The sequence below is a fragment of the Mustela lutreola genome, chromosome 4 (genome assembly GCF_030435805.1).
Source record: "Mustela lutreola isolate mMusLut2 chromosome 4, mMusLut2.pri, whole genome shotgun sequence".
Classification (NCBI taxonomy): domain Eukaryota; kingdom Metazoa; phylum Chordata; class Mammalia; order Carnivora; family Mustelidae; genus Mustela; species Mustela lutreola.
Genome location: NC_081293.1, coordinates 189,163,715 through 189,171,495, shown reverse-complemented (window position 1 = coordinate 189,171,495; position 7,781 = coordinate 189,163,715).

The window sequence follows — 7,781 nt, the reverse complement described above, 5'->3', positions numbered from 1 at the left end:
TTTTTATTCTCATTTGGGTGGTCACCGTTTTTCTTCCATAGACATTTTCTTCGCAGCTAACCCTATAAATAGTTTCCAGTTCTTGGAGAGGTTCCCGCTCTTGCTGTTAACCCTGGTACCACTAGGTGGCACCATTCTCTCGTGCAGCGCACCGACGCGCCCTCCGCGTCCCCAGACCGGGCGGAGAAGACTCGGGTGGGCGCGCAAAGCCCCTCCTGGCTGTGCTTATCTTTTCACAGGATCCAAGTGCCTATGATTTTAGCATTTCCCACGTAATATTGTTACAGAGCAGATGCGATGCCGGGCAAGTACTTGTTCAAGACTCCCGGGGAAGGGGATAGAGATGGGCAACGGTGGCTCAGCAACCAGCGCTTGTCAGCCTCAGCACGATTCACATTTGGGGCAGGATAATTCTTTGTTGGGGGCTGGGGGGGGGGGCGAAGGGAAGCGAAACTGAACTGTTCATTGTAGGATGTTTAGCAGCATCTCTGGCCTCTACCTCCTTGATGCCAGACACAGCCCCTCCCCCTTTTTCAGACTATGACTTTATTTTTTTTAATATTTTATTTATTTATTTGGCATAGACAGATATCAAGTAGGCAGAGAGGCAGGCAGAGAGAGAGGGAAGCAGGCTCCCCGCTGAGCAGAGAGCTCAATGTGGGGCTTGATCCCAGGACCCTGAGATCATGACCTGAGCTGAAGGCAGAGGCTCAACCCACTGAGCCACCCAGGCGCCCCAAGATTATGACTTTAAAATGTCTTCCAATTTCGCCAGGTGTCTCCTGGGGAGCAAAGTTTCCCCTAGCTGAGAACCACCTGGCTTAGCTCCCATGGAGGGCAGTTCTCTGTTGAGACCCTTTCAACAATTCCCCCCTCAAACACACACACACTCGTTTTCTTCAAAACAGTATCAGGGAAGGGAAGCCCCTGAGCTCAATGGCTCCAGAGCCCAAACCCTGGCCCCAGGATCCCTGTTGGGGAAGATGAGACACGCCCCCCCCCCAACCCCGCCAAGGCAAGGGGATTGTCAGGCAAATAAAAAGTTCCAGGACTGATTCTACCTCTCCACCTTCCCCCACTCCCCCCACCCTTACCCCCACCCCACCCCAGATCCTGCTTGGTACACCTGGCTTGCAATCAGCTCCCAAGAGAATGGGCCCCTGGCATGAAAATTCTGTCCCTGGGCCACCCACCTCCAGCCACTCCTCAAGCCTGATAGAGTAGGACTCTCCGAAACAGAAGTAGGACACTGGGTCAAGTTGGAGACACTGAGAGAGGAGGCTGCTGCAGGCTCGCCCACCTCCCTCTACCCTCCCCCACAGGGCCCCCTGGCCACCTTCCCACTTCCTCCTTTCTTTCTCCTTAGTGGGGTTTTCATGGGAGTTTCTCCTCCCCTGCATCCCACCTTCTGGCTTGCTGGGGTTGCTCCAGCATGCCCCAGGGGCAGGTGCTGCCCTTGTGCAAATGCCCTCCTCCATGAGGGGCTTGACGGTGCCCTCCTTTGAGGCCCCTTCCCGCTGGGCTTTGCTGCTCCCGGGCCTTCCACATCCCTGCTCTCAAGCTGGACACGTGAAAAACGGTGGCTTCCGCCTGTGGGCCTGTGGTCCTAGTGGCCAAGAAGCAGGGGTTGTCCGGGTTAGACTGCTGGGCCCTTCTGGGCTGTGGAACTCCTTTGCAGTGGCCTTGCACGAGGCACCTACCTCTTTTTGTCTGTTTCTTCACTGATAAAAGAGGCTGATACTAGAACCTGCCTCCTAGGCGATCTCTGGTTTCGGCTGGCACACACTCAGCCATACAGAAAACAGCAGAAAGGATAACTGGCAGCTGCCTTGTGCTTTTTTTTTTTTTTTTTTGCCTATTTGAGAAGGCGGGGAGCTGAGTATGGCCTGAGGGCCAACTGGCCTGATCTCCCCAGACACCCGAGACCCACGAAAGACAGTAGCCAAACCGAAAGCCACACTGCTGTCTAGGCTGGTCAGATGGCACCTGGCTTGCCTTTAGGGCCGTATTTTTTATTTTGCTCTAAGTTGATCTGAGAGAGACAGGAAGTGGATCAGATATTAGGGCCTCCCAGAAACCTGTTCCTACAAAGGTATGGCCTCTGAGAGGCAGTGAGGTGATACATAGTCATTTGGAGGTCTGAAGGTTGAGATCAGGGATGGGGGGGGGACATTAGCAAGCGGGGATGTGCTGGTGGGTTTTGAGTCCATGCGTGCAGCTCATGACGTGTGATGAAAATGTTTGGAGGGATTCTTCCCCCAACCCCGCTCCGGTTTGAGGAGATTGTCTAGCCAGCGAGGAAGGAGGTCAGGGAAAGCTCTGAGAAGCAAGCTGGGCCAGTCTCGCGTCCTCAGCCCCGTCCAGAGCTGGTCCGACTGGGATCACGGTGAACAGGAAGATCTAGAACTGCTCAGACGCAGAAATCCGGGACTCCAAAAAGGGGAATCTCAGTCACCACACTCTTGTTCCCTTCCCTGATGTTCAACTGGGTCTCCCAAAAGGAACAGAAAAGAATACGAGTGGAGGGTATTTGGCACGGCAGGCCTCACATTTGAGACTGCTTGATGGTGAACGCTGTGGAATGTCCATGACTTTGTTCTTTGCTTTCGGTCATAAACACACTAATCCTTGTAAAGCTATGAATGCCTTAATTCTTTGTGGGGGGAAAAAATGACCCTCCAAAGCTAGGAGCATAGACATGCAACAGCTGCTTCTTAGACAAAAATTATGTTATTGTGTTACTTGCCAATTCAGTGATGGAGATTTCCAGTGGTATCCTGACAAACGTTATTCACTCCACAGCACCCCCTAACGGGCCCCCACAGCTGCCCATCTTGCAGTCCCAGTGCAGGAGGAAGCAGGCAGCAGAGCGCCCACAGAGAGGAGAGCGGGCAAAGCGATCTCAGCCAAAGACCCGCCCCTCACAGCGGGAGAGGATGAGGGAGCCTGGAGCCCTCAGTCTGGGCCCTGCTCACCCCTTCCCTGGGTGGCCCCCCCGCGGCCCCTCCCACCCTCCCCCCTCTCTTCCCACACCTCCTGGATGACATTTGATTGGGACCCAGAACAAACCAAACCCAAGTTTGAGGTTTGGGTGGGATGGTTGGTTTGGTTTGGTTTGGTTTGCTCAGAGGGAGGCAGATGAGGGTTGTGGTGGCTGGGAAGGAAGTCGCGTCCAGCTGTCTGTAGGCAGGAGAGAATGGGCCAAGGCTGGAGAAGGGAAGCAGGGAGAGGGCCGCCTGAGGAGGCCAGGAGCAGGGGAGCCCTGCTGCGGGTGGGCTCACATCAGCCACCGGAGTGGTGCGGAGGAGCCTGGCCAAGGGCATGTCAAGGTGAAGCTGTGGATTGGGGCTTTTTCCCTGCCCCTAAAATAAGTTCCTTCCTTGCTCGGCCACATCGAGATGTCACGGGCCTGAGCATTAGAGAAGGATTGCTCTCCCCACATCAGCTTTCTGCATAAAAGAATAGTAACAACACCCAAACCTCTTATCGGTTCTCTGCTGTGCTCAGGTGGCCGTGACCCAGAGGAGGGGTTGCTGTCACGCAAGGGCTGAGAAGGAATGGGTCCCAGTGACCCAAGCAGGGGACACCCAGTGTCTAAGGAGCAGTGTCCGAAATTCCTGGAGGAACTGCACCGCCTGTGCCTTCCAGAGGGGGAAGCATAACCAGAACGTGGACTGAACGCTGATCTGGAAATCACTGTGCAGAGTGGCTGGCACTGGGCAGAGCCCGGCTCTCAGGCAAAGCTGGTGTAACAAAGGACATGGCTTGAGCCAGACAGGCCTCAGCTAGTGTGACCTCAAATAAGGCACATAACCTTTTGGAAGTTCTCTTTCCTGTCCATAAAATATTAGGGGAGATCGTTAATTGCTCACGAGTGTGGGAGGATTCTGTGACATGACGTATGCGAAGTTGCTGGAATGAAGGACTCTCTGTAAATGTTTAGCATCCAAAGGGAATTTGAATAGAAAGAAAACAATTTTGGGGAGAGGAGTTGGTCAAGGCTCCTTTTCAGGCTCTCTCCCCATCTTAAACCAGGCTAGCCTCCTTCTGGCCCTTGACCCCCGGTTCTCCTTTACTTGGTTTAGAGGTGAGATGAAGCAGGATCTTCATGCCCAATGAGGGAGGAGAAAAACGGCCTGCTCCCTTCTGCTGAACTCTGAGCACTTTTCTCTTTGCTCCTGCAGAGAGAGAGAGATTAGAAAAATAACAGGGGCGCCTGGGTGGCTCAGTGGGTTAGGCCGCTGCCTTCGGCTCGGGTCATGATCTCAGGGTCCTGGGATCGAGTCCCACATCGGGCTCTCTGCTCAGCGGGGAGCCTGCTTCCTCCTCTCTCTCTCTCTCTCTGCCTGCTTGTGATCTCTCTCTCTGTCGAATGGATAAATAAAATCTTAAAAAAAAAAAAAAAAGAAAAATAACAGGAGGTAATTGAGAGCGCCCCCAATGGTCCGGGCCCAGTACTACCCCCTTTGCTCGCTGGATCAGCTTTAATCCCGGCAACAGGATGAAGTGGGTTATAACCGTTCCTACTTCCCCCTTACAGATGGAGACCCTGAGAATCCAAAGCAGAGCAACCTGCTCCAGACCCCACACTGCCCCCCAACAGGATGCTGAAGGAAGAGGAGGGAGGGGTAGGAGAGATTCTGTAGGACTCCTTGCTCTTTCTAGGTGGAAAAAGCAGGATTCAAGATCAAGGCGCGGCGCCCCGGTGGCCCAGTCCATTAAACATCTGCTTTTGCGTCAGGTCATGACCCTGGTGTCCTGGAATTGAGTCCCGCATCGGGATCCCTCCCTCTGCCTGTGCTTTCTTTGTCAAATAAGTAAATAAATACAATATTTAAAACAAACAAAAAAAAAATCAAGAAAAGTTAACTCTGGCTCTCTCCTCCCATCGGCACCTTCCCTGACTTGAGGCCAGGCAGTATCTCCTACCCTAAGCCTCATTTTCCTTTTCTTTTTTTTTTTTCTTTTTTTAAAGCTTTTATTTATTTATTTGATAGAGATCACAAGTAGGCAGAGAGGCAGGCAGAGAGAGGAGGAAGCAGGCTCCCCGCTGAGCAGAGAGCCTGATGGAGGGCTCGATCCCAGGACTCTGGGATCATGATCTGAGCTGAAAGCAGAGGCTTTATCCCACTGAGCCACTCAGGTGCCCCTGGCCTCATTTCCCACCATGGAGATTTGCTGAGGACAGACCGGGAGGGCTGGGGCCACGGCTGGAGCAGTCAGTGTCAGGAACTGGAGAAGAGGGACCACGGAGAGGGACTCCCACACTCCAGGGCATGGCCCCCACCATGGATGGCTTGCCTGACTTCTGGAGCTGGAGAACCAGAGCTTGGGATGGACCAGAGGTAGCATCAGCTGGGAAAGCTCCAGGGAGCCAGTAGGGGCAGGGCCACACAGGGAAGGAGGGACCCTGCCTCATGGCGACAGAGCCATTGACGGGCCCAGGGACAGGAGCAGCCATGGGGTTGGGGGCTGTGACACGCAGGCAGGGATGGAAGCTTGCAAAGCACTGGCCCCACGTCACTCATCAGAGTCTGAGCCAATGAGCTGAGGCAGGGAATTTTTCTAAAACAAGTTAGTGTCTAGAACTCAAAGATGACAGAGCCAATGGAGTGGTGGCCACTACTAAGGAACTCCCCAGCCTCGTCTCTGCTTTGTCCACCTGACATGTGCCTGGCGGTTTGGAAGGCACAACATCCAAGGCGACAGGTCTGCTGCGTGCACCGGGTTGGGGGAGGCATCCAGCTGGGCTCTCAGTCCTTCTCTGCTTGCCATTGGCTCTACTTTGCCAGTTTGCCTTCATGATGCCCCAGAACTCCGGTTCTAATTAACCTGGAAGAAGTCAAGTCTTTGATCTTAGTACCTGAAAAGGTATTAAATGATGTTTCAACAAGCAAAGCAATAATTTAAATGCTTGTACTTTTGGGGCACCTGGGGGGCTCAATGGGTTGAATGTCTGTCTCTTGACTTAGATTCAGGTCCTGATCTCAGGGTCATGGGGTCAAGCCGAGCAACCGACTCCAAGCTCAGTGCAGAATCTGTTTGAGACACACTCTCTCTCTGTCTGTCTGTCTGTCTCTCTCTCTCCCCCCGCCTCTCCCCCACTCACTTGCTTTCTATCTCCCTCTACAATAAATAAAATCCTTAAAGATTATAAAATCCTTAAAGATTTTTATTTATTTATTTATTTGACAAAGAGAGAGCAGAGCAAGAGTGGGGGTGAGGGGCAGAGGGAGAGGGATAAGCAGACTCCTGGCTGATCCCAGGACCCCAAGATCACCACCTGAACCAAAGACAGACGCTCAACTGACTGAGCCACCCAGGAGCTCCAGTAAATAAAATCTTTAAAAATAAATAAATAAGTGTTTATACTTTTAAAAATTTATTTATTTATTTATTTATTTATTTGACAGAGAGAGAGAGAGAGAATAGAGAGAGAGACTCCAAGATAAGGAACACAAACAGGGGGAGTGGGAGAGGGAGAAGCAGACTCCCGGTTCAGCAGGGAGCCCCGTGCAGGGCTGGATCCCACCACCCTAAGATCATGACCTGAGCCAAAAGCAGATTTAATAACTGACCCACCCAGGCACCCCAATACCTTTATTCTTCTTCTTTTTTTTAATGCTTATATCTTGCAAATTCGTATTCTGAAAGTTTATTTTGTTTAGTTGAAATGGCATGATGGAGTTTAGGAAGCTTTAACAAGCCAGAGAAAAGTTTCAGAGATCTCACAGAATGAGCAAAACCCTTAGCTAAGAAGGAAACTATTTTCCTGTGACTTTCCTATGACTGATCTAAATCAGTCCCTCAAATCTTGGGTCCCCAGTCCACAGGGACTGCCTAGACAGTATCTAATGTTCTCCGTGCCCTGCAACCCTTTCTTTTCCTCTCTCTCCTGCACCCCCCTTTCAAGGATACAGGCTAAGCCTCTATCTCCCCTCCCCACCCTTGCCTGAGCTTTAGACCCTTCCTTCTAGCCGCCCGCCCTCCCCGAGCTAAAAAACAAGAGTGACTTTTCTCTGGTATAGAGAGGAGCCAGGAGTCTCCCCCGCCCCCCCCCCCCCACCCCCGGCCCATAAATCACCACTGTCATCTCGGTCTCCCTTACATCAGGGAACTCCTAGGTTCAAAACCCCGGCGTGGCCCCCCATTGTCCTCAGCATAAAAAGCCCACAGCACTCGGCGTGTACTTCTCACTTGGCAGTCCTAACTCAGGCGATCTGTGTTCCTTGGTTGTTTGAGTGAGTGGGGGCAGTGGACACTATAAAGTCACTGCCCCCACCCCGGGACCTTTTCCTGACTCCCCTCCCCGAGCGGCTCGGGAACCCGTGCGCCCCGCCTTCGGGCCCCCGGGCCTCATTGCCTGGATCGCGGTTGTCTGAGCCCCGGCCGGACTGCAAGCTGCAAGCGGCGAGGGTGGCGGCGGCCTCGTTGACTGGGGTGTCGCGGACCCGGCGCCGCGCCTGACCCGTTGTAGGTACCCCACGGACGCGTTAGGCGACCGGAGCGAACGCAGGTGGGGGTGCAGGCAGGGTCGCCGCCACTTCCTTGCCTGCGGACGAGGGTCTGAGCCGCGGCCGGGCGCGGAGACGGAGAACGCCGCGCCGCTGGGTCTCCAGCAAAGAAAGGGTTAAGCCGCCAGCGCGCCCCCCCCCCACCCCCTCAAAGGCAAGGGGAAGAGTCCGGCAGAAGGTCCTGTTTACCGGAGCCGCTCGAGTCCGCGCGGCCCTGGGAGAGGCGTTGCCGTGGCAACCGGCCGGGCGCCCGCCAGCTGCGGATGA